The 25,918-nt window shown below is 43.6% G+C and overlaps 1 protein-coding gene across 17 annotated transcripts in view; it reads right to left on the bottom strand.

The window, feature by feature from the left end:
• The window catches only part of PTPRT (protein tyrosine phosphatase receptor type T), a 1,049,177-nt gene that overhangs the window by 861,442 nt on the left and 161,817 nt on the right, over nt 1-25,918 (bottom strand). Inside the window, exon 1 of one of the 17 annotated variants that reach the window (XM_082744643.1) lies at nt 12,715-12,778. The exons of the other annotated variants lie outside the window; for them this stretch is intronic. The gene's annotated coding sequence lies outside the window, so the exon portion shown is untranslated. Of the gene's footprint in view, nt 1-12,714; nt 12,779-25,918 lie in introns of those variants that run through there. 17 annotated transcript variants of the gene reach the window in all.

Genomic DNA, 25,918 nt, shown 5'->3' on the forward strand with positions numbered 1-25,918 from the left:
AGGTGACCTCATGGCATGATGATGTTTGGGGAAACAAGTCATTGCTCCCATGCCCATACTCACCCCCAGTCTCTAGGGGAGCTGGCTATGGATCAGTATTTCTGGGCACTATGGATGTATAGGGAGTCTGGTAGCTCTGACTCTTCTGGAGGAGTCCAGGAGAAAATAGAAGGCTGAAGTATCCACAGTTATCAGTACAATTCACTGAAAAAAGGAACGATGACCTGGGATTACACTGCTAGTCCTTGGCATGCTTGCCTCCTCTATACACAAAGTCACGGCAAGACCAGCATTACCATACCCATTTTACAGATGAGGCGACGGGTACATAGAGAAGGGAGGCATCTGCTCAAGATCACAAGTCGTCAGCTATCAATGTCTGGATGCAAATACAAACAAATGTTTGCTGATGCCATGATCAGATCTTTCTATTACCCTACATGGCTTCTTTTATCTACACAATGACCGAGAGAACTGTGTCTGATGTGGTGCCCTACTCATCATCACCCTCATCTGGACAGACCTGCAGACTTTGGCCTCCTGCCAAAGGAACCCTAATTCTAAGAGTTTCACAGTCCCAAGCAATAACATGTATGACTTAAATGGACAAAAGATTGAAATTGTAGGTAAATTATGATGTGTAGCTGTTCACTATTGTAACACATTATCTCCCAGACATGAGTTTACGTAATCCAAAGATACGAAAGTACTTTAAAAAGCCCATACATATTTCTAAACTTCCCTTTAAAAAGGTTGTATGAAACTGAGGGTTGCTGGAGGGAATTGGGGTAGAGAGATGGGATAACTAGGTGATGGACATTAAGGAGAGCATGTGATATAATAAGCACTGGGTATTATATAAGACTGATGGGGGCACCTGGGTGGCTCAGTTGGTTAAGTGTCTGCCTTTGGCTCAGGTCATGATCCCAGAGTCCTGGGATCGAGCCCTGCATCAGACTTCTTGCTCAGCGGGGAGCCTGCTTCTCCCTCTCCCTCTACCCGTCTGCCAGCCGCTCCCCCTCCTTGCACTCTGTCTCTCACTACCTCTCTCTGTGTGTCAAATAAATAAATAAAATCTTAAAAAAAAAAAAAAAAGACTGATGACTCACAGGCCTGTATTTCCGAGATCAATAATATATGTTAATTAATTGAATTTAAATTTTAAAATGTTTGAAATTTTTTTAAAAAGTTGTATGAGTTTCTGGGTCCATGAACAGGGTATACCAGTGCCAATTTACTCACATCTTCACCACCACTAAGGTATTACAATATTATTGTCAGACTAACAAGAGAAAGAAATATAAGAGTCCATATCCCATCCCGTACCTATTCTCTAGAATAGAACACGTATTGGGCCACAAAACAAGAGTCTATAGCATGACAAGGCCATTCAAAACAGCAAGGTTAAGGCTGACTTAACCCTCTTTGGGGAAAATGGAAAAAGGGCTGTGGTTAAATAATTAGGAAATACCCAAAGAAGCACAAAATCACAGAAGAGATTTCAATACTGACCAAGCTTCCAAGTCCAAATGCCAGACCAACAGAGAGAATGGAGGACCCTAGTTAACATTTACCAGAAATGTATTCAGTACCGCATTCTTTTTATTCTGAATTAGCCCTTGTAACAACCTTGTTTAATATTTTTTTAAAGATTTTATTTATTTATTTGTCAGAGAGAGAGAGAGAGAGAGAGAACACAGGCAGGCAGAGTGGCAGCAGAGGCAGAGGGAGAAGCAGACTCCCCACTGAGCAAGGAGCCCAATGTGGGACTCAATCCCAGGATGCTAGGATCATGACCTGAGCCGAAGGCAGCTGCTTAACCAACTGAGCCACCCAGCCGTCCCAACCCTTGTAACAACCTTGTACAGAGCTCCACTTGCCTTTGTTTTACGGACAGAAGGTTCAAAAACATCAAGTTCCAAGCAAAAACCAAAGGAGTTATAAATACTAAACCAGCCCTACAAGAAATATGAAAGGGGACTCTCTGAGTGGAAAGAAAAGACCACAAATGAGAGTATGAAAGGTAAGTATATCCATACAAATCAGTCCAGAGATTCACGAAATAAAAGGATATAAAATATGATACCACAGACCTAAAGCGCAGGGGGCAGAGGAGTAACAAACGTGTTCGAATGTATGCAATCAACTTAAATATAGACCACTATAAGCAGAAGACAACATATACTAACCGAATGGTAACCACAAATCAAAAACCAGGAATAGATTAGCAAAGAAAGAGAAACGAATCTAAGTGGATCACTAAAGAAACCAGCAAACCATGAAAGAGAGCAAGAAGGACCAAAGAAAATCTATAGAAAAGACCACAAAACAAGTAACCAAAGGACAAGTACGTATCTTTCAATAATGACTTTGAATGTAAATGGACTAAGTGTTCCAACCAGAAGACTAAGGGTGACAGAGAATTTTTTTTTTAAAAAGACCAGTGTATATGCTGCCTACAAGAGACTCATTTCCAGCCTAAAGACATCTGCAGATTAGAAATAAGTAAATAGAGAAACATCCATTATGGAAATGGATGTCAAAAGGAAGGTAGGGTAGCCATACTTACGTTAAGGAAATAGATTTTAAACAAAAACGAACAAGAGTCAAAGAAGAACACGATATAATAATAAAGGGAACAATCCAAAAGAAAATAAAAGTACTTAGGCACCAAACACGTAAGCACCCAGAGGCATAAAAGTTAAAAACAAACATAAAGGAACTAATCAGTAATAATACAGTAACAGTCAAGGACTTGAACACCCACTTACACTGAAGGATGGACTGTCCAAACAGAAAATCAACGAGGCCATGGTGGCCTTGAAGCACACACTAGACCAGAGGGGTTTAGCAGATATATTCAGAATATTCCATCCCCAAACAGCAGAATACACATTCTTTTCAACGGTTCTCTAGACTTACATCACGTATTAGGCCAAAAACAAGTCTCAGTGAATTCAAAGAGCCCGAAGTCACACCATGCATCTTTGCTGACCACCACACTATGAAACCAATCAACCACCGGGGAAAAATCTGGAAAGAGCACAAATACATGGAGGTTAAATAACGTGCCCCTAAACAAGGAGGGAGCCAACCAAGCAATCAAGAAAGAAATCAAAAAGTTCACGGACACAAATGAAAATGAAAACACAATAGGCCAAAAATCACTGGGATGCAGCAAAAGCAGTTTTAAGAGTGAAGTGTAGAAGCAATACCGGCCTGCTTCAAAAAGGAAAAAAAATCTCAAACAATCAACTCAACCTCATACTCGAAGGAGCTAACAACAACAAAAACAAACAATACCCCAAACCAGGACAAGAAAGGAAATAATAAATACTGGAGCAGAAGCAAATGATATGCAAACTAAGAACCACAATAGTTAATGAAACCTGGAGCTGGTTCTTTGAAAAGATCAACAAAATTGATAAATCCCTCAAGAGACTTACCAAGTCGAAAATCACAAATGGAAAAAGAATAGCTGAGGGGCGCCTGGGTGGCTCAGTGGGTTAAGCCTCTGCCTTTGGCTCAGGTCATGATCCCAGCAGCCTGGGATTGAGCCCCACAATCGGTCTCTCTGCTCAGCAGGAAGCCTGCTTCCCCCTCTCCCTCTGCCTGCCTCTCTGCCTATCTTGTGATATCTGTCTGTCAAATAAATAAATAAAATCTTTTAAAATTAAAAAAAAAAAGAATAGCCAACACCACAAAAATATAAATTTTATGAGAATATTGTTAAAAATTAAATGCCAACAAATTGGACAACCTACAAGAAATGGGTAAACACCTGGAAACACAGAACCCTCCAAAACTGAAGTAGGAAGAAACAACATTGGAACAGACCAATTACCAGCAAGGAAATTGAATCGGTAACAAAAAAAATTTTCAACAAACAAAAGTCCAGGACCAGACGGCCTCACAGGGGAATTCTACCAAACGTTTAAAGAATACCTACTCTTCTCAAACTATTCCAAAAAAAAAATGAAAAAGGAAGGAAAACTTCCAAATTCTTTCAATGATGAATGAATGTACAGAAATCCACCAGTATTACCCTGATACAAAAACTAGACAAAAACACCACAAAAAAAGACAACTACGGGCCAATCTCTCTCACGAACATAGAAGCAAAAATCCTCAACAAAATATTAGCAAGCCAAATTCAACAGTACGTTTAAAAAAAAAAAAAAAAATCATTCACCATGATCAAGTGGGATTTATCCCCAGGATGCAAGGGTGATTTGATATTTGCAAGTCAATTAGCATGATACATCACAGCATTAGGGATAATAACCATATGATCATTTCCACAGATGCAGAAAAAGCATTTGATGAAGTACAACAACCATTCATGATAAAAAACCCTCTAGAAAGTAGGTTTAGAGAACACACATCAACATAATAAAGGCCTTATATGAAAAACCTACAGCTAACATCATCCTCAGTGGGGGAGGATGAGCGCTTTTCTCCTAAGGTCAGGAAGTAGACAAGGATATCCACTCTGACCACTGTTATTCAACGTAGTGCTGGTAGTCTCAGCCACAGCCATCACAACAAAGAGAAATAAAAGGCAACCAAATTGGTAAGGAAGGAGAACTTCCACGATTTACAGAGGACATGATACTCTGTAGAGAAAACCCAAGGGACCCCACCAAAACACTGCTAGAACTGATCAACGAGTTCCGTAAAGTTGCAGCCTACGAAAACAATGTACAGAAACCCGTTGCATTTCCAGACACCAATAATGAAGTGGCCGGCAGAGAAACTAACAAGTCCATTTACACCTGCCCCCAAAATAAGAAGACACCAAGGAATGGGCCTTGCCAAAGAGGTGAAAGACCTATCGTCTGAAAAGTATGAAACACTCATGAAAGAAAGAGATGATGGCACCAAAAAAAAAAAAAGAAAAAAAAAATGGGAAGACACCCAAAAACACACACACACACACACACACACAAATGCAATGCACACAGAGGAATAGTATTTGGCCATAAAAAAATAATAAAATTTTACCATCTGCACTGATATGAATGGAGCTAGAGTATATAACACAAAGTGAAACTAGTCAGAGAAAGACAAATACCATATGATTTCACTCATATGTAAAATTTAAGGAACAAAGGAAAAAAGAAAAAAACCAAGAAACAGATTCATAACTATAGAGAACAAACGGATGGTTACTGGAAAGGAGAGAAGCAAGGAATGGGTGAACCAGGTGATGGGGATTAAGAAGGGCACCTGTCCTGATGAGCACTGGGAGATGTAGGGATTTTTCAATCACCATATTGTACACCTCAAACGAGTACGACACTGCTAATTATACTAGAACTAAGAGAAAACCTTAATTGAAAAAAACCATGAAGATCAACCAGCTGCTGAACGCCAAGTTCAGATCTAAACCCAGATTCATCTATCCCAAGCTTCTTGATTCGGTCTCGTTCGGTTCTTGTTCTCGTGTTTTATTTCAGTATCCTTTATTAGGTTCTCAGATTTTAAAAGACATATTTACATAAATATGAAAAACAGATTGAACGTCCCTTTAAAAAGGAAACCAAGAACTGCCCATGGTCTACCACCCAAAGATAGGAACTGCTAACACTTTGGTTCATTCCCACCCATTAATTCATACATGTTTATATTTATATAGGTTATATAATTTAAATAAGATGAGTAAGACTGCATATGAAGATTTACTAATTTTTAAACTCAACACCATGAGAGAATTTTCACAGGGCATTCATAATACTTGAAACTATAATTTTGTATGTCTGCAGATAATTTCATTATATAAAAGCCACGTAATTGCTTTAGCTACTGTCTGCTACGAGGCACTCCAGTTTGTTTTCCTCATTTTTCTCTGTCCTAAATAACGTTCTGATAAAAATAATTTTATCTTTTATGTACATCTCTATTTCTCCAGAATAAGTTTTTGGGAATAGAATTACAAGGCCAAAGGGGATAATTTTGAGGTTCTCAAACCATGTATCAAAGTGCCCTCCAGAAAAAAATTGCAGAAATTTACACTCTTCACAAACACATCACCTGATCCTCACCAATATCATTGCTGAAACTGTTGTAAATGTAAATAAAGAACTGGACCTTTATTCTTTATCAATTTATATTTCAGTAACTGTAAGTAAAACCGATTTTCCCCCAGATTTTTATTGACTGTGGCAATTTTTCTTACATAAATTGACTATTCCTCTCCTTTTCTTTTTCTATCAAGACATTTTTTTTTAATTATTACTGTTCTTTAAGGATAATTAACCATGGTCAATCACGTATGTTGTAAATATTTTCCCCAGGTTATCTTTGAACTTTTTTGTCCTTTTATTTTTACCTACAAAAGTTAACGATTTTTATGTGACCAACTGCATCTTTCTTCCCTTATAGTTTGTTTCTTGGCTTTTAGCTTGGAAAGCCTTTGCTCCTACTAAAATCAAATAAACATTCACCTATATTTTCTTAAACTCTTGCCTTTTCTACTGCACTGCGCTGATTCTTATTTCATATGGGTGAAATGTCAAAGAAGAACAGAAAAAATAACTGAAAATATCCTTAAGGTTAAAAAAAAAAAAAAAGTAAATCCATCTGAGAAGACACATTCACTGGCAGATAAATTATGGATGAATCTGCCCCCTTTGTAATCTCGAGATGACAAGTACAGTGAGCATCAAACACCATTAGAAAAACTTCCTTAACCCAGGTCTTCGGTCTGGGTCTTGTGGGGCCCCTAATGCTGTGATCTGCCCCTCGGGAGTGTGAAACCGTGGTCCACGGTCAAAGCAGGTAGTTTCTGTCCCAAGATCTCTAACCGACCTGGTATTCCCAGAACAGCCGCCCAGTGCCCAGCCCCATATCTCCATCAGAGAACCCAGGGAGCACACAGACATGCCCAGAGGGGTCTTTCTGAGGTTCCAAGGGCTGGGAAACTTGCAGGTATGCCTGGAGGGGGTCTTCCTGAGAGAAAGCAATTAAAATTCCCATCACAAAAGGAATGAGGCTTTTTTTATTCTAAACTGCAAAACGTGGTGTGGTTAATCAGAGCAATTATAAATGGTAACATCATTATTCAAGCTTCTATTTCCAAACGGAGTCATTTAAATGAATACATTTTCTGCCTCGGAGCTGTAGCTGCCAGTGAGTCTTTAAAAAGAAAAGAAAGGGGGGAAAAAAACTACAGAGAAGTCCCTTGTGCAAAGCTTTGGAGGATGGGGTAGAAGGATTACTCAGCCCTTGGCAACTAGGAGTGTGAAGCTCTGGGCACAGTCCAAGTCTGACCCCAGCTCACTCTCCAACCTTGGGCGTGACCTCTGGGCAAGACCTCGGGCAAGACCTTGTCTCACGCCTGTGCAGCCAGGGGAATATATGACCTTGGTTTGGAAGCCTTTGGGTTCTGACACTGTGGTTCTGAATTCCACAGCTTATTTTAAGATCAACTTTTTCTATATGTTGCATCTGTAACTGTATTGGAACCATCAAGGGGTCAAGTGCATTTTCTTATTCAAATAAGACAAATTCTTCAGAGGAAGCTACCCAAACTGCCCCTACATGGTAACAGATTTACCTCTGAAGTGCAGCCTATGCTCTGTGCTTCTTACAAATCACGGAGGAAGGCAGTTGTCACCGAGGCCCTGAACTCTTTTGCAAAGAGATGTGAATTTCCGACCAACCTACCTAGCATCAGCAACACCTTGCTTTTGGCTTGGGTACCCTGGTAAAGGGACACTCAATCCTTATAGAAGCAAAACACTTTCTTCAGGCAGACCCAGAGAGGCCACCCAGGTCTACCCTTGGAAGGTTAGTGCCCCTCTATTGACATTTCCCCAGCACCAGTTTGGAGCGAGCACTGAGCTCAGTGATGGAGAGACGGTCACTGAGGAGCCATCCACCTGCCCTTGTCGAGCTCACCGTCTGGTGTGGGAGGGAGGTCACAAAAGGAGCAAACAAGAAAGCAACATGATCCTATCAGGTGATAAACGTTATGAAAGAAGTAAGTACAGGGCTTGGCAAAGAAGGACTGAGCCAGGGACCATGAGCACCCACTTAAAGATGGTAAGGGAAGACCTTCCTGAGAAAGAGAGATCTCACATCAGGTCAAAGGGTGTGACAAAACCAGCAATTTACAAAATTTAACAAGTACCAGGCAAAGAGAACTGTGCAAAGGCCCTGAGGCAGCAAGGACCTCTGAGAAGTCAGAGGCAGCCAGTGCAGATGGATTCAGATGAGCTTGGCTTCCCCAGGGTGAACCACCTCCATCCCTCCCATGCTCTCTCACACCCGCCCTCCTGAGGACATGTCCCAGGCTTTTACCATTGCTCTCACTTAGGGGCTCAGCACCAGGCACTACTGTCCCATAACCTATGAGGTAAATACATTCACTACCCCCGCATACCCAGAGAGGTTAGATCACCTGCCCAAGGCCACACACCAACCAGGGGCAGCACACTGGTGCCAGCGCTAGAATCTGGGCCTATTCTCTTTTCACAAGCCCAGACTCCATGGTGTCCCTGCTGGCTCCTGGCTCTTTGCTCCTCGGGACTGAGGTCACTCGGCCCCCCAGGGGCTTTGTCTCTTTAGTTCCTGCTCATTTCAAGATCTGGTCGTCTGCAGGCAGTGGCGGTCATTTCCTGGAGCCCAAAGGGAGGCCTTTAAGCTTCTCCCTCTTGCTTCCCTAAGTTACATTCAGACCACTTGGGAGCCATCCAGAGCCACGCTGGCTGCCAAATGGCCTGAAATCTCAGAGGTGGAAATAGCAATGAAAAGGAGTTGAAAAGATCGGGTGCTTCTTGAGTGAGTGTCTCTCTCTCCTAAGACCTCTATTTACAACATCAGGCTATTGAATCCCTTATCAACCCGGCTGAGCAACTTCCCAAGGTCCAGGCACTCACCAACATGAAGCCCCCCCCCACACCCCCCAAGCTGTCAAGTCCACCATCAAGGAGGCTTGCCAAGCCCACCACCCCACTCAGACAACTCCACTTGGATCTCCGCAGCCCTGCCACTCCCATCTGGGTTGTCTACAGTAAAACACCAGGTTCACTCACAATCACACACATGCACACAAAGGCACCACGAAATCACCCATGCATGTGTGTCAACAGACACGCCCTTATGGACGTGTGCACAAGCACTCAGCTCCCTCTGGACAAGTAGGTGTGCCCACATGCACAGGCACTCGTGTGATCAAACACCACACGAGTCATTCAAAAGCCAAGTAAGGACTACAATTGACAGACCATGTAAAGAAACAAACAGAAAAAGCCCTGAACACCAGTTAAAAGCTCCCGGCTGCTGTCTGTCCCACAGAAGCTTGTAAAAAGGCCGCATTATCTCTGACACAAATACAGCTCTCCTCTATCTGTAGAAGGATTCCGAAAAAGATAAGAGCTTTCTCATTATTCTAACATGGAACAAAACAATCCCATTCCAGAACTGGCACAATGGAATAAAACATCTTTGGTTAATGCGACAGCTACCCACCCCCACCCCAGGACCCCAAACTCACTCAACAGCTATGCCAATTTTCTTGAGCAGCTACTATATGCTTTGGGCCACATTATCTTTTTTTTTTTTTTTTTCATTCTCACAGGAACTTCCCAGGTAGGTTGTTTCCTTATTCCTATTTTTGGACATAATAGGCTCCAAGACATTATTTAAATTGATCCAGTCCAACAGGGAGCAGAAGGAGACTCGGTTTGTCAGACACCAAAGTCCATTCTCCTTGTGCAACGTCAAGCATAAGCAGAAAGTGTTACTAAAGAACACGCTGCCTAAGAATTGTCAACATTAAAGGAATGACTATCACAAGACAAGCAGAGCCAATGAGCGCCATCGAGGGGTTGGCTGGGGGGCTGGGGGAGCCTGAGGAGGCCTGCAGGGTAGACAGAAGAGCTGGGTGGAGATGAGAAGAGTAAGACAGCGGGCAATTCAGGAAGGACGAGTGATGAGGAGAACCACAGGAAAGACGAGTGAACACGATCCAGTTGGAGAGCAGAGCAAGATGCATATGGAAAGAATGGAATGAAGTACACACTGGAGATCAGAGCCTTGAACAGCAGACCAGAGTCTAGATGTTTGCTTATTCACGCAACATTTTTGTGGCTCAGGGACTATGTCATGCCTGGCCCTGTTCCAGAAAATGGGGACGCAGCAGTGAACAAAGCAGAAGAGAACCCAGATCTCTACCCTTGCAGAACACACTTTTTCGGGGGCTGGGGATTAAAGAGGAAACGGTGTAGAATGCAGTGGTGAACAGTGTGGGGAAGGAAGGAGAGCAGAGCGAAGAGACAAGGTGATACTGCACAAAGGAGGTGAGAGAATGACCCCACCGTTCTCTGGGGGAAGCAAGGGAGGCTGCTGTGGGTATCCAGAACCAGCCAAAATAAAAGCCCCATGGCAGAGGGGTATCTCTGAGCTCCAGGAAGGTACCCATGTGGCTGAAGCCAAGTGAGTGACAGTGAGAAAGGAAGGACCTGATGGACTAGTTTGCCCCTGTGAACCATGGGCGCTTCAAAATGTGGGATGAGAGAGCAAGGAGTATGCTGGTGTAGAGAGGCTGGTCTTACTGGTGGTTATTTGATTCATCTGTGAAACCATTCATTCCATGAAATGAGCAGCAGGAAGAAGAGAGTGTAGCGATAGGATATTCAACTAATATTTGACATTAGCAAGAAGACATTAGCAAGAAGACATAGCATGAAGATCACCATCTGAAACTCATATTTCATCGTACATATGCTACCTTCCTGACTCCACCGCCAAGGACAGGACCCTCAAGCCAGATTTCCTTGTTTAACTGAAGGAGTTAGTCCAGAGTACCACTGGCTGTGAAGGCAAGATCTGGGTTATTCCCAGCTCCACTGATTTGCAGGGAGCGCTGTCCCCAAAGCCAGTCAGCTTCCTGGGACTCCCACCTGTCCATTTCAGGACAATGACTTGCGTGAGATGAAAACAGACCAGAACATTCTGGTACCTCCCTCCACCTGAGCTCGTCCTGGACCATCGGCTCCCCTCCCCAGCAGACCAGTGAATCCAATCCTGGAATTCCCCTTAGTAAGAGCTCAAGAAACAATTTCTGGAAACAGTCCGATAATAGCCCTGTGGCTCCCACAGCTCAAGATGCGGTTAGCTCGTGGAGCAGAGAATCTTAGCTCCGAAATGCTGTTGGTGATCATGATAAAGGAAACAACGGCAAATAGTTACCAATTCTACCATATACCACTCACCGTGGGAAGCAGTTTGGATGGATTAGCTCTCATTGGAGCCTCCTAAAACTGCTAAAGGTAGATGGTCCTATTACCCAATTGTGCACATGAAGAAACGAAAGCACAGACAGTAAGTAACCTGAATGAAGGACCGTGCGGAGACGTCCCTGCACCGGAGCCTTCCAGAGGGAGCTGTACAACAGGGCCCTTCTGCAACAGCCAAGAGGGGAATCCCACCACCCTCTGCTGCCAGGAAACAGCTGTCCTTGGAGACCATGCCCAGGCATCCAAGTAGACCAGGCAGGAATGATGCCGTACAGATACCCCAGCCTCAGCATCTATGACAGCCACATGTCCCCAGGGCCACAAGAGGGCACAGGGAGCTGGGGGTGGAGGGCAAGTCACCATCCCCCAGCTAGACCAGTGCTCCAGCCTCCTCCCTCCCTGCCTACCCTCCATCCATTCTCTACACTGCAGCCAAGAAGACCCTCCTCCAGATTCCTCTCCAATACTCTCACTACCCACTGAACGCCTCTCCAGCTCCATTTGCACTTTGTACACCATCCCATAGAGTACACAGCTGCCCCATGTGGCTTTTTAAATTTAAATCCAATGGTATTAACTAGAATTCAGTGCCTCAACTGCAGTACCCACATTTCAAGTGCAAAAGGGCCACCTGTGGTTGGCGGCTATCCTACTGGACAGCGCAGAGGGAGAATACTGCCATTGCCAAAGAAGGTTCTTTCCTGGCAGAACGAAGAGGATGAAGTCCCAGTGTCCTACTGTGGCCTACAAGGCCCATAGGGTTTTGCTCCTTGTCACACATCCGGGCTCCTGCCATCGAATACTTGTCACGCTCCAGCTTCCTGCCCTTCCTTTAGGTCCTCAAACATACCAAGTTCTTGCCCACCTTGGAGACCACCCTCCTCCTCCTGTTACCTCAGACTAACTCCTCCAGACCCCTCAGGAGTCACTTCAAACTTCCCAGCAAGGTGTCTTCTTGACTCTTCCTGAACCTAAATAGACCTACAGCCAGGAATGCCAGCAGTTCATCTCCTCATTGCTGCCTGTCCTGCCTCTCATGGCACGTCAAGTTGGAAACGTCTCAAGGCAGCAGCCATCTGAAAGCCTGACAAGTGCTGGGACTCTTCTTCCCAGCTCACTCATGCGGCTGTTGTCTACAGGTCACATGGGCCTCCTCATGAGCCTGCTCAATGACACAGCAGCTGGCTTTCCTCAACACAAGGAACATGAAGATGCAAGCTACACCTTGGACGGGTCTTATCGCTACTCCTGCAGAATTCCATCGGGGATCACACACACCAGGCCTGGGTCAGGGTCAGAGGGGACTTCATGGGGTTGTGAAGACCAGGAGCTGGGGGCCTCAGAAGCCATCTTAGACACTGGTTACCTCGGGCTGGCTTGTCCTCATTGTCACTGTGTCCTCAGAGTGCTGGGACCAGATTAAGTCCTCCATATGTATTGTTGAAACGAAGTATGATTGTCCTTCTCTTACCTCTTCTATGAAACCAAGGAGTCGGGCCTGGAAATACCCAATGCTCTTCCCATCCACAATAACCTTTGGCCCATTTGGATGACACAGTCTCTGTACTTATCTTGATCTTCAACCAGTAACCTGGAAATGAAGGGGGGCGGGGGTGGAGCTATAGTCCATGGGGCTCCTCTCTCCCAGGAACAAAGTCTCGGGTGGGAGAGAGATATCCAAGGCCTCCCTCCATCTGACTTTGGTAGGTTTTTTTATTTGGAGGGGGAGGGTGGTTTTGTTTTGGGTTTTTTTGGTCTTTTACCTCCAACTTCAGTTTAATCCAGGGTTCCCAACCCCCACATGCTTCAAATGACTCTGCCTTACATCACACAGGAACTGACAGGTTCGTGGCAGTCCATGAAATTATACTTCCCATGCACACACTCACGAAGGACCAGCAGAGCCACTGACTTTTTATTAGCTGCTTCTCTCCGGCACTAAACAGGGAGACACAGTGGCGGCAGAAAAAAAGAAGCCGCTGGTCAGAACCTGTGACTGGGTCCATCGCTGGAGCACAGATGAGGGCCAAGTCTTGACACAGGTTTCCAAGGGTCAACCGGCAGGGCCTGCTAGGAATGAGGGCAATCATCTGACAAGATAACCATGTGCCTTGTGACCTGGGATTACCAACACCGGTGAGCAAAATCACGGTAGACTAGTAACAGCTACCATGCAGTAAGTACCTACTATGCCCCTAATTCTCGTAACACCTATTAGTAGGTCCATATCCGTCACATGTCATAAGGTCTCACAGTGCCTGGTACACAATAGGCACAATCCCTAGTCGAATGCATTAGTTTTGTTCATTTCACAGAGGCCAATATTACGCCCAGTTTACAGAATAGAAAACTTAGGTTATGGATCTGCTCAAAGCCATGTGGGTTGTACTGAGTAAAGCCAGGTTTAAGCTTTCTACTTCTTCATATCCAAGACCCTTTTCATGTTACACCAAACCCTTCAATATTTCACACAAGGGTACACAAACACACTTGTAGAATGCTATCCATTTCCATGCAACAGCATGTGTCTTCATGAAAACACAGAGACCACGAATCATCCATGGGCTGCGAAAGGTGAGACAATTTGCCATCTCTGCGGTTCAGTTTGGGAGGACCCAGGGCTATCCCCTCCACCACTCCTGCGAGTACTCAAGGTCCGAGTGGGTGGTGCCCTTCCAAGTCAGAGCAGGTGAGCTGGGAGGCAGCTTTCCCAGGGAGGCTGAACAGAGACCACCAGCTGGAATGCCAGGAGTGGTACGCCTCCTCTAGAGAGAGCCAGAACTGGTTTCTTATTACACAAAACTTCACTGGCTCCCACAAATCAATTCAAATTCTCCCCACCCAGCTTTTCCTTTGCAAAATCGGGTGCCTCCTTCCCAACCAGCTCTTCCTCCCCACCCTGAATTTCTCAACAGCAGAAGCCTAGAAGATTCCTGTATTTTGTGATTTTGCTCACTCTTCATTTAGCTTAAGTATCTTTTCAACTGGAAAAATTGGGTGATTAAAAAGTGAAATCGTGAGGTGTCAACTTGACACCACTGAGAATTTGAAAGTTAATGAGAGGAAGACAGGAGAAGTTCAGATCACAGAAGGTCACCCTGCAGTCTTGTCCCTGGGGCTCTCCAGGACAGCAGGAGCCCCGCCGGGGGCTGTGGGAGAAACAGAAGCGGCACCAAGTCATAGTATAAAGGGGCAGGGGGAGGTCACACTTAGGAGCTTGGGTATTATAGATGGGTTATTACAGAGTATTACAGAGAAGAAAAATGTCCCCAAGTATTCTGATCCTAGGCACAAAATATCACCTTGTGAGGTCAACACTTTCCTCAAAGAGAACTTAAGAACAACATGCACTTTAAAAGACATTTTAAAGGTTAAAAAAAAAAAAAAAAACGTGCAATTGTGAATAACAGAGAACAGGGGTTGGTAAAGTATGACCTGCTGGTTGTTTTTTATATAAATTTCTACTGGAAAAAATTCATGGAAATGTATTTACTAGCTGGCCCTTTATAGAAATGCTTGCCAAGCCCTGACTAGGATAGTTCACTGAGGCTTTCTTCAGTGTATTTATAATATTGATATTTATGAAGTTATTTATAAGTGACTGATAGAAAAATCATCTGGTACATAGAATTTTGGTTGGTTTTGTTTGAGGAGAGCAAAGTGATTTTTTTTTTCTTAATGTGTGAACTTATACATAAGTGAGCCCAAATCAGTAATGGACAACACTGTAAAGAAACCACCCTGTTACTCAAGGCTTGACCAGAGGAAACCCGATCCCCTAGAAATTTCTGCAGCATTCACAGCTCCCGCCTCCCATCAAAACAGGTTCAACAGGATGGTCAGAATGATACATCTTGAACAAATAAAGCAAAGTGGTAATATGAATTTTTCCACCATACACACAGTAAAATGAAAAATGACTTTGCAAACCCAAGCACTAGGACAGTTTTAGAACACTGGGTCGAAATCTTGTTTTTATTCATGGGATAAAATAAAAACCCAGAGACCAAAATCTAAATAAGGAGAAGGACTGTGTTACCCAAATGAGAAGGGAAGTTTGTAACATCAGTTTATTTAGCAAACACTGTTTCATAACTAAGGAAACAACTATGTCGACCAGGGGCAGTATTGACTACAAGGGGTTTCTATGATGCAGAGGGGATGATTTAGGAGAAACAAAGGGTACTGCATTAGTTCAATGGTAGAGGAAGCACTTTCCAGGTCAGTTAGAGCTTGTATGAAGGACAACACCCTAAGACAAAGCAGGCAGCACCCTAAAATGGTTTGCATTCTTCAAAATGAGGAAGGCTAAAAACAGAGTAGGAATTCAACCAAGCAGAGCTAAATGTTCTTTGGTATTTTTCTACTGTAGAAATACACCCTCAGGCAGTGGGAAGAGCTCCTTTCCCATGCTAATGAAATAATCATAGAGGTCAGCCAACCCCGTCCAGTTCAAGGGTCTACACACTTTCCCTCTAAAGCACTAAACAGTGCATTTCCAGCTCTCAGGCCAGACAGTATTTAGTACAGCTACTTATCTCTGCTGCACAAGTGCAAAAAGCAGCCAGACAATATATAAACAAATGCCACGGCTGCGTTCCAATAAAACTTATTTTTTAAAAACTGCTATCTAAAATAATGGATAATTCTCCTTAGGATTCCACTCTAGGAGGTACCTACAACAGGCAAAGTCATAGAAACAGCAAGTAGAACAGCAGTCCCAGGGGCTAGAGAGAGGGAAAAATGGAGAGTTAGTGTTTCTTTGGGGATGACGAAAATGTTCTGGAAATAGAAAGTGGTGATGGTTACACAGCATTACAAATGTACCTGGGAGGTCTGCGGGGCTCAGTCAGTTGAGTGCCTGACTGCATTTCAGCTCAGGTCATGATCTCAGGGTCATGGGATCAAGCCCCATGCCTGGCTACAAGCTCAACCAGGGAGCTGGCGTGAGAGTCTCTCTCCCTCTCCTTCTCCTTCTGCCCGTCACCCCTATGCTCTCTAAAATAAATTTTTTAATGTACTTAATGACACAGAATTGCATATTTAAAAATGGCTAACATGGTAAATACTGTGCTATATATGTATTTCAGCCACAAAAAAATTTTTAGTACATTTACATAAATGTATTTAATAAATAAATTCACATAAATGTAAATACAGTTACACACACAGATAGGATTCCTTCTTGGAAATGGCTAAGTCTTACCATTGGGACTCCGGGGGGAATCTTCCAGTTACTAAAAAGTCCCACACAACAGCTTTACAGCCAAATTCAAACAACTTCATCCTATCCAACTTCTTAGGCTTATTAGCAGGTTAAGAACTCTTTCAAATAGGGCCAACCAGCTTCCAATACTGGCAATTTTTTTCTCCTATTGGGATGAGAACAGCAACAGAAATTATTCTGCCTTGGTTTCCCATTAACTCTAACATACATGGCACAATTGACCATTTATCATTAGTATTTAAGAGGTAAATAAAAGTCAACAATTTTTTTTTTAAAAAGACCATCATTTAGTCCCCAGATCATAGTTCTGCCATTTCCCCTGTGCTAGTTAACTTTTGGAGAAAACTCTAGGGTAGTCTGGCAAGTGGCACATCAAGAATGAGGTCAAAAGGGAAAGAATCTGAGGTCTGGGTAAAAGGATTACATTGGACCAGGACAGGAAGAATCAGCCCGAGTTAATTCTAGAAAAGTGGCTGCAGGTCATAAATGAAGTTCATGCATATCCGTGTTGCCTTACCTGTTTCCTCACAAAAGATGTGGGGGAAGAGAAAACTCAAGTCCTTGGTGTTCTGTGTAAATTGGTCTAGGGTCAGAATTCTAGCTGTCCTGCATACCCGTCCCTTCCTGCCCCTCCAGAAGAAAAGGAAATGAACATCTTTGTCCAGCCATCAAGACAAAATGCTTAGCATTCTGGTCAAAAATGTCAGGATGGCAGATCAACAAAAGTAGGTTGGCAGATTGGATTAGGTTAGAGCCTATTAGAGAGACTTGTTCTGGTTACCTGTTGCTCTGCTTTAAAAAAAAAAAAAAAAAAAAAATCACTCCCAAATTAGCCGTTTAAAGACAACTTCATGGTCTTCTTTCTTATCTCAAAGCAAAGAGTCAAATTAAGAAACCCCAAACTGGGGCGCCTGGGTGGCTCAGTGGTTAGGCCTCTGCCTTCGGCTCGGGTCATGATCTCAGGGTCCTGGGATCAAATCCCGCGTCGGGCTCTCTGCTCAGCTGAGAGCCTGCTTCCTCCTCTCTCTCTCTCTCACTGCCTACTTGTGATCTCTGTCAAATAAATAAATAAAATCTTCTTTAAAATTAAAAAAAAGAGAGAGAGAGAGAGACCCCAAACTGAGGTGTACAGTTGGGGCAACTTTTTTTTTTTTTTTTTTTTAAACCTAAACCATCTCACCCCATGACAGAACACCAGATGCCGGGCATACTCCCCTCTCAAGCAAGCCACTGAGACTTCGGAGTTTGTTACTGCCATGTAATGGAGACTAGCCTGACTAACCTAACATTATGTTAAAACATGAATATATTAATGAGAAGAACTTAAAATTCACATGAATTTTTTAAGTTAAAACATGGAACTTTAAAAGAACGTCCTGCATGAGGCGGCCTACTGTGGCTAGGCCCCAGACCTCCCAGGAACACACACCACACACACATTTATTCTTCTGCGGGTAGTGAAACTTCAGTGGAAATATCTGAAAATTATCCTAAGGCATTTGGCATGAAAAATCTCCAGAGCTCAACGAAACCGAGCTCTGTTACTTCATAACGGAATCACTAACTCGCTCCCACTCATTCTCGGAGTCTCAAATTATGAGACATGGAAACGACTGGAATTGGGTAAGTTGGTTACCATCTGGGCCAGCTGGCCTAGAAGAATGGCAGCATTTCTCATGGAGAAGTAAGAGCCCTTTATTTAGGGCAATATCTGAATGTGCTTATAAAAGATAAGGCCTACCCAGACGTGGCCAAGATGAGAGAGAAATTAAGATTTTTGTGATAGTAGTAAAATTGTTCATTAGGATCAACATCCAGAATTGTGGTGGGCCCAGCAATCTCCTGAAAGGGTCCTTAAAGGACAGATGGATAGAAGGGCTGAGAAAGGAGAGACAGGAATGCATAAAGAGACCAGATCCTAAAAGGATCCTAGCCAGTGGGAGTTCCCCCACTGTACTGGTCCTCAACTGCTCCCTCACAAAGCACCTCAAGACTTAGCAGCTTCAGGCAAACAATCATTTTTCTCACATTTTCTGCTTATCACGAAGTCAGGAGCAGTGTTGCTGGGTGGTTCCAGTGTAGGGTTCCTTGTGAGGATACAGTCAAGATTAATGAGTAAAGGGTGACAAGTAGAAGTGAAGGCACTGATTCTAAGTCAGAGCTTATATTGAACATATTAGAGAAAAGGAGAGGGACTCGGAGCTGGGGGAGTCCAGAGACCCCAGTTCTAGAGTCATCTCTAGCCTTAAAACTTGTATGAACCAGGGTGCCTGGGTGGCTCAGTCGGTTAAGCATCCAACTCTTCATTTCAGCTCAGATGGTGATCTTGGGGTTCAGCCCCACGTTGGGCTCGGCACTGAGCGTGGAGCCTACTTGGGATTCTCTTTCTCCCTTTCCCTCTGCCCCCCTTCCCCTCTAAAAATAAATAAATATATAAACCTTGTGTGAACCTATGTGGTTCACCCAGTTTGGGTGTCCGCCTGAGGACTCAGATCATTCTTAAAACTCTCTCAGCCCTGGAACCCTGGTGTCCTGGGGTTCTGGGGTTCTGGGGCCCAACTGGCCATCCCAAGACACTGAGCCCAAGAGATGCGGGCAGAAGAGTCCCCTGTACAGAGGGCAGCCAACAGGCTCCCCTGAGATTCCCCAGGAAGGACCGCGACTCTCATCTTCTTCCCACACCCCCAGGAAACACCATCATGCTTCCAATCCACTGTATTTCCACACAGGGCAGAAATCCCATTCCTCAAAGGGCGAGTCTTCGATTTGAGGATTTTTTTGTGTGTGTGGGTTTTTTGGGGTAAGTCTATTTCTGTCATGACCCCAATCCAACTCAACTCACTGCCACCCACTTGAGGCAGTTCAAGCCCTCTCGCTTCCCGGGGGGGGGGGGGGCGGGGGGGGGGGAGGAGGGGGTTGCTGCTAGGGCAACCATCAGGGGAACAGTCCCCAGCAGGAAGTGTGCTTCAAGGAATACCAGGGAGGGAAGGAGGGAGGAAAGTCAGCGCCCATGGGAGCAACTTCTATAGGTAGAACTCCTTGCACGTGCCGTTTTTAAATGCTTACAGCTACCCTAAGGAGGAGGGGCTATTAGCACCACGTGTTATAAGGGAGAACGGCGGGGCTCCGGGCTGAGCAGCTTCCTTGGCCCATTCACTCAGTGAATGTGAGAGAGTGAGAGGCACGGTTGGAATGAAGTGCCAAAAACCTCAAAACCTAGCGGGGCTAATGAAAAGGAAGGAAGGAGACAGGGAGGGAGAAGCACTGGGAAGCCGTACCCATGAGTGTTTCGTTCAAGACCAGGACAAGAACCTTCCCGGCCCTTCCTGATGGGATGTGTTGATGGTATGCCGAGCTAGATAACCTCTGGGCACATGAGCTCCTCCCACTAGTACCGAGACGGAATGACTCCAACTCATCCTCAGAACGTGTGTGTGAGGGAGGCGATGAGAAAAAGATCTCATCTGTCTTTAGCGTGGAAGGAAAGAAGTGGGAGTGGGGGGGGGGGCAGAATGGTCATTACAACCAATTTGCATCGCTCCTTGAGAACCAGAAGAGTCCATCCATTGTTAATCATGGGGGCTCTGGAGCCAGAGTCTGAACCCCAGCTCTAACACTTTACCCATGTGACCTGGAGCAGGACTCTTAACAGCCTAGTAGCCTCATGTCACCATTTGTAAAATGGGGATAAAAATAACAGCCATTCCTGAAGTTCGTTAGAAGAGTTAAGTGAAAACATTTCAAGCGCTTACAAGAGTAAATGGCACACCCAGCAACAGCTCGATACACGCTTGCCGTTGTGACTGTTAGCGGTGAGAGGACACAGTCTAGAGCCAGAGCGCCAGCATTCAAGTCCCAATCAATCATTCCACAAGCTTGTGACCACAGACTACTTACATAACCTTCCTGTCAATGGAGGGAGAATGTTCCATCTTGGAGGAGTTCGGACAGACTGCATTTTCTATAGATGGCAGCAACAGTGTCTCCATCCACATGGTCTTCTACACTGACTTTACCACTACCCCATCAACGTGTGAACACAAAGTCCCCTCCCCTTGATTCTGGAAGGTCTGTGAACTCTGCCACAGTGAGAGGTACTAGAAGTGATGCTTTGTGACTTCTAAGAACAGATTAGCCAAAACCATGTAGCTTCTTCTTGGCTTTCTGAGGACGCCTACCCTGGGAACCCAGGCTCCATGCCATCAGGAAGCCCAAGCAATTCAGGATGAGGTGATACATGGGGAGAAACGGAGACCCCGCCAACCCCCGACCAGGCTTGGTAGGCAGGTAAGCGAGCCATTCTCCAGCCCCAGCCTGTACAGCCAATACTGCAAGAACAGAGACTGCTTCTTCCACAGAGACTTGCCCAACATGCACATGCACAAACAAAATAAAGGATTTTGACTGTTCGGAGGCACTGAGATTTGAGGTGGCTTGTTATGTGGCAACAGTAACCAGAAAAGGAACTCTGGGGAGAGTTTTATGTGATAATAAACTAAGTACCTAGCTTAGTCCTGAGGACATATTAAAAGCTCTTTGGGGGGGGGGGGTGCCTGGGTGGTTCAGTCATTGGGTGTCTGCCTTCATCTCAGGTCATGATACCGGGGTCCTGCGATCGAGCCCCACATTGGGCTCCCTGCTAGGTGGGAAGCCTGCTTTGCCTCTCCCACTCCCCCTGCTTGTGTTCCTGCTCTCGCTGTGTCTCTATCAAATAAATAAATTAAAAATCTTAAAAAAGAAATTAAAAAAAAAAAAAGCTCTTTAGGTATATGATCATTGTCAGTATTGCTCAGTAACCCCCCAGAATCACTTGGCTAACACAGATCATGACCAGGAACTCAATCCCAAAACCTCAGTCTCACTTCACAGGAGCATAAGGAAATCCAATGTCCAAGGATTCAAGTGCTGCTGCTTCTCTCACTGCTCCCCGCTGAAAGGCTAAAATAATACAACGATGAGAACAGAAGCAATGCCTCTTTGAGGCCTCTCCACTGGAGGCTGGGCTGAAAAAAAGAGAATCAGGAGACAGTGGGTAAGAGAAGAGTGACTAGCCTTCTTTATTTTCCTTTAAGCCAACTTCGAAGAGTTTGAGATACCTGTTCCTCAAGGGAAAGGCTGTCCCCTCGATGGAAAAGTAAAATATGCAAACATTGACCAGAGGATAGACGGGAATGCATAATTCACAACCAGCTGTCTCCCCGGACCCAAGCAGGAAGGAGTAGCTTGAACTTCAGGTCAGAAAAAAAATTCGAGCTGTTACATCCCAGCACCTAAGTATTCAATTACAGGAAAGTTTTTGCCCCTGGGGAGACCACTGGAACCTGCCTCAGCATCAAAACCTTTCTTAATAGGATTGTGCAGTAAGCGGGGATCGGCAGCACCCCGGCAATTGATATGCAAATTAAATAAACAAAACGACATAATAAATAATTAAATCAGTCTAACATGATGAATGAATTAATCATATCAGAGTGATGAGAAGAAGCCAGCACTGTCACCCAGAAGATCATTGATTTGAGGAAAATGAAACATTCATAACAATGCCATTCTGGCGAAGGATGGTGCCTCCTCTTATACTGATGAGCTGTACTGGCCTCTGAATGCAGTAGGTGCTCAATAAATGTTAGTGGAATCACAAGGATTTTGCCACCAAGATATCCCTCTGCAGTACATAGAATTACTTGTTCAAGAAGCAACTGCACAGATATTTTCTCATTTCAATCTCATTTAAGAATAAAATGGCTATGTAAGGTAGGCTAGGTAAGTATTACCATTCCCCGTTTGACAACTAAGGAAAATAAAGCAAAAAGGCTAAATGGCCTGCCCCCAGTCATACAGCTGGGATGAGAAGAGCCCAGACTTGTCTTGGGATTCCCGACATATGGTGCATTTCCCACCCTCCAAACCCCGCTTATGGGAGTATTTGGATCTACAGGAGTAAGAGTGTGTGGAGAGAGGAACGCTATAGGCCCCCACCACTTCCCCAACCACTTACCATCATAAATCAATTCTAAATGTACTTCGAGTTCATATGGACCTCCCACCATTTTCACCTTTTGTTGAGTTACAGACATAGCATCTCTTTACAGGCTCTTTTAAGAACCAAAGGTAAGCCAGAGGAAAATAAAAGTACTACACAGCCATTAAAATTAATGATGAAGAAGAATATTGAGCCACATGGGAAAATTTCCACGATATACTGCTAAGCAAAAAGGTTTCCATACAACACATACATACACAGGGAAGGCTAAAAGCATGCGTCGAAAAGCAAACACTGGTTATTTCCATACGGTGGGATTATAAGGAATTTTTGTTTCTCTCTTTGGGTATTTTCAAAGACTCCTGGAGATTTATACAATGAGAATGTATTACTTCTGTAATTGAAATTGTTATTTCAAAAGTAAGGCAAACTGCAGTGGGAGGGTGGGGAATAAAATGCTTCTGAGCCCACATCTATTAGAAGCCATAAATATTTCAGTGCTTGTTTTGCTTGCTTGTTTTAAGGGAATCACTTAACAATATGGCTAAATATTAAGGAGGCATGGAATAGGGAATAATTTGGAATCTCATCCCACAATGAGACAGAATATGCCCTCAAATCAATGGCTCTGATGTATTATGAAATAATTGGGGAAAAGGAGAAGAAAAAAATTGAAAAGCCCGCAAAGGCAAATCTCTCTAGTGGCAATAAACCACAGACCTAGCTCCCTCCTCTTGTCCAGCCTCACAAAGAACTAAACAACTCAGAAAACTAATGTCAGACACAGCCATTGGCCCTGACTCCATAATAGGATTTGATGGTGCCTAGGAAAACAAGTTGCATACCCAAGGAAAACTAACCACACAATTTTAGGGTAAGTAGGAGACCTGAAAATAAAGAGTCCTGATTCAAAAAGAGTTAAAAGGCAGCAAAAGATGGAGGAGAGACTTATGCAGCCCTACTGCAGGGGAAAAAAAAAAGTAAATCAATTTTTAAAATGGATTAGAAGTGTGCATCTCTAAAAGCATATACCTTATAAAGATTTACTAAGTCAGGGGAAAAAATGTTCTAACAGCAATGGATTGAACTCTCCAAGAAGTTGAAAAGATTATTGAGGCAATAAATCAAGATCTAAAAATCTGAAATAAGACAAAAAAGTGACATGACAGAGCGGGGAGAAAAGAGTTAAAGAAACAAGTCCACTGAAGAATTCAAGATAGCATAACGAACCAAGTCAACAATAAAAACAAGCTTGAGATCTTTACGGACACAGAATGCCAAAAGCGCCTGGTGCCCTGACCCAAGCAACTGGGGAGATGTTAGAAGTAACAGCTAGAACACCCCAGCATCTAGAATGGGTGGGCCCAAAGAAAGAACTGAGAAAGCCAAATAGAAACTATATTCAGGGATCTGGCTGAAGAAAATGTGTATCAGCCAAAAAATCTGTGACGGGATTTGCAGGCATCAGAAACAAAAAAGAAAGAAAGAAAAGTGAACAGCATGGAGAAATGCTAGTGAAGTCCTTAAGTATCAAGGATGAAGACAGAACTGGTGCCAGCCCCTAGGCCAAAGTCAATGTTGCAGAGTAGAGTTAAGTCTTCTTGGATTCCAAGAGACAACAGAGCAACGCCCATGGGGGTTTGAGGCAGAGGCATTCTTCCGCACCCAGCCAGTCATTCGGATGTCAAAGGACAAAGAGTAGGATAAGGGGGAAAGACAGGAAAGGAGAAGCCAACACAGAGGCCAGGACGGCAGTCATGGTACTCTCCAGCATGAAGGACTCAAGGCAGCAGATGCTGAAGCACCACGGATGAAGCAACAATGTCCAGCCACATTGTTCGTCCCCAAATGCTCCATCAGGAATAAACAGTGATAGCAAAGTATTTTATATTCTTGATAAAGTTTATATTCTTGATAAAATGGTGGTACGTACAGTTATAAGAAATTTTAAACCGCGGGGGCATCTGGGTGGCTCAGTCGGTTGAGCACTCTCTGACTCTTGATTGTGGCTCAGGTCAGGATCTCAGAGTTGTGAGATCAAGCCCCACGTCAGGCCACATGCTGGGCATGGAGTCTGCTTAAGATTCATTCTCTCTCTCTCTCTCTCTCTCTCTCTCGCCTGCAGCCCCCAGAGAAAAATAAATGAAAATAAATATTTAAACCATAAAACCTTATCATTTTCAAAATACAAAAAAATAAAAACCTAGTTGGAAATAAAAGTAGACTGGGTGCCTAGGTGACTCAGTTGGCTAAGTGACTGCCTTTAACTTAGGTCATGTTCCCAGGGTCCTGAGATGGAGCCCCACATCTGGCTCCTTGGTCAGTGGGGAGCCTGCTTCTCCCTCTCCCACTCCCTGCTAATCTGCCTGCTTGTTCTCTCTTTCTCTCTCTGAAATAAATAAATAATAAATCTTAAAAAAAAAAAAAAAAGTAGATTGAAGGTTTTCCCTGTCACCAAAATCAATACTCCTGAACAGAGAACAGATTTAAAGGCAAAAATATCAATTAAAAACAAGAGGCAGACAAAAGATAAACTCGGCAGTTAAGAGATCCACAAACCAAATCCAAAACCAATAAAAACAAGGGTATGATGTTTATCAGGAAAAAGACTAAAGCTGTAATGCAAAGATGGGAGTGATGCCTGACAAAAATATAAAGACAAAAAATACCAAAAGGCAAAAATATGCCAGCAAAAAAAATTCAAAGAAGATAAAAGCAGACGTTCCTCTATTTACAGATGATTAGGTCGACTCCGCAGAGAACAGTATTAACTTTTGCCAAAAGAGGTCCTTTTTAAAACTGACAGGTGGCACAAGCCACAACTGAGATCTGTCAAAATATCCCTGGTCTGAGTAACATCGTGTCAAACACTAAAGAAAAAAATGTGGAAAATACAACGTGGGGTGTCAGGGGGAAGGGGGAATGAAAGACCATTGCAGTGGCTAATCAGGAAGATAGTAAGTATTCAAGTAGGGGATTTGATTAATATTATTAAAGCCATTGTAAAAGCTTTATTCATACTTTGTATACTGCAAAGAATTTAAGTTCCTTTTCTAAGGCCCACTAAATAGTTATAAATCTACCAATATTAAACAACCAAGAAAATCCCATTAAATGCCCCAAAAGGAAATTAATAACATAGAATATATTCTCCACTCACACTACAATAAATGAGAAATTAATTTCAAAAGTAGAACAAAATAATTATTCCAACAGCTTGGAAATAATTCTTGGGTCAAAAATAAAACCAAAACAGCAATTACAGATTTTTTTGGAGAATAGCAATAATGAAACCAACACATATCAAAATACATGGAAAGTGGCCAAAGTGTACTAAAAGTAAATTTCATAGCCTTAAATACTTTAATAATGGAGTAAGAAATAAAACAAATCAATTATTTAAGAAATCAACTCAAGAAGCTAGAAAATGAAACATTGAATGAAACAGGAAAAGGGGTTTAATAAAGA

Source organism: Mustela nivalis (genome assembly GCF_964662115.1).
Source record: "Mustela nivalis genome assembly, chromosome: 8".
In the NCBI taxonomy this organism is placed as follows: Eukaryota; Metazoa; Chordata; class Mammalia; order Carnivora; family Mustelidae; genus Mustela; species Mustela nivalis.